Here is a 1,791-nt window from a genome sequence, read left to right as displayed (position 1 = left end):
CACACACACACACACACACACACACATTCCTAAGCAACGTATTGTTTTGCTTCACTTTATATGTTATTACAAAGCTCCTGTATAAACCTGCATATTCTCTTCATTCTTATTTTTGAGGTTCTGCTGTGAAGCTCTAGATCCCGCCTAGTGCTGCATCACAATTTGTCTGTTTCTCGTGCATAGAGATTCATGTTATAAGAAAATAATTCCCTGCTGAGGACCAAGCCTGAAGATGATCCTTGGTCTCCTCTTGCTCCCTTTTAGACCAGAGTCAGTCTGACTCATATTGTAGACAGTGCATGGCACAGCCTGGGAGACAGTTACATTGTGAATCCTTCCTTGTTCCTTTCCTGGGCATGTCCCATCACAAAACAGTCATGCTACGATCTGCCTAGGCCATGTAGCACTCTTTGCCCTGCCTTCTCTTCCTGTTTGCTTCCACTATAAAGGTGCACAGCATTCCAGGTGGCTCCATTAGCTCCCCGAAAGCTATGGTTCTACCTGGTCCCAAACTTCGAAAATAATCTTGGTCTCTTTGTTGTCTTTTCTACATCTCCCACCACTCTCCCAGCTTTGGACCCTGTGCCGTGTGGGTTGTGGCAATTCCCAACCCATCAGACGTTCGCTGTGACAAGTTCTGTGGTCTCACAACATTGAGGAATGAAGTTGTGAACCAAAGGTGGAGGTTCGGAGAGTTTGAAGTTATGAGTGTAATCACTTAGCTGGTGTCTATCCAATAGGGAAATGAGGTACAGAGCAAAGGTATATATATATGTAAAGAACAAAGGCTTTCCTGGAAAGAGATGGGGCCAGATACTCTGGTCATCCACCTAGGTATCTGATGCCTATCTGGGTTCACTGGACTGTGTGGTTCTAATCGCAGTATAATCTCAAGTTGCTGTTTATCTCTGGGGAGGCCTGCAGGCCTGACTGCTGCATCTCCATTTTGAGCCCTTTCTTCAGATTCCCTTCTAGCCACAGTCTTTGTGTATCTCCTTTTATGTGCTGACTCCCTTAACGGCCTGATTCCTTCTTTGACTACACATTAATTTCTATCTAATTTAGCTGTCTATAATACTCAGATTGCCGAACTCAGTGGCGCCCACACCTGCCTGTCAAGAGCAAGGTCCTGAGTTTGATTCCTGGTACAAAAACACCCCCCCACACGTATAAAAATATATACATATATGTAAAATATCTACACATATATACATATATATGTGTATGTATATATATATACATACACATATATATATATATATAGTTTTGCAAATACAAACAACTGAGATTTAAATATTATTGTATGACTCTTCTTAATCTGTATGATAGTTTCTCAGGTACACAGCCAGAAATGGATCTGCAACACTCGTTGTTTCTGGAGGCCTTAAACTTCATCAGAGATTGGCAATAGCTCTCAGCCTCTGGATAGTAAACGCCTGGGGAGTAGGCATTCTGCTGTCTCATTTACCACAGTATTTCCCCAGGACCGGAAAGAGGTCTCTAACACCCACGTGTACCATTGTGAAGCTGGACGCAGGAATTTAGCAGACTGTGTTGCTCAGTGAAAGAGCAGTTTCCTGGCCTGCAGTCAGCGTTTCTTCTGTTTCTCTCCTGAAGATCAGAGACTGTGCAAAGGGCGCAAAATTTTGCCTTTCTCTCCAACTCTTCAGGTGCTGGGGATAAAGCCCAGGGCTCCGCGCCCCCTCAGCAAACTTAGGGTAGTCGAGCTATTCAGAGCCGTTAGGCCACCCTGGCCTGGCCCGCCTGGCTCCCCCCGCCTCCCCCGCGCCT

Source organism: Fukomys damarensis, unplaced genomic scaffold (genome assembly GCF_012274545.1).
Source record: "Fukomys damarensis isolate Sample0158 unplaced genomic scaffold, DMR_v1.0_HiC HiC_scaffold_18, whole genome shotgun sequence".
NCBI classification, from domain to species: Eukaryota; Metazoa; Chordata; class Mammalia; order Rodentia; family Bathyergidae; genus Fukomys; species Fukomys damarensis.
This window is presented reverse-complemented; position numbering follows the sequence as displayed.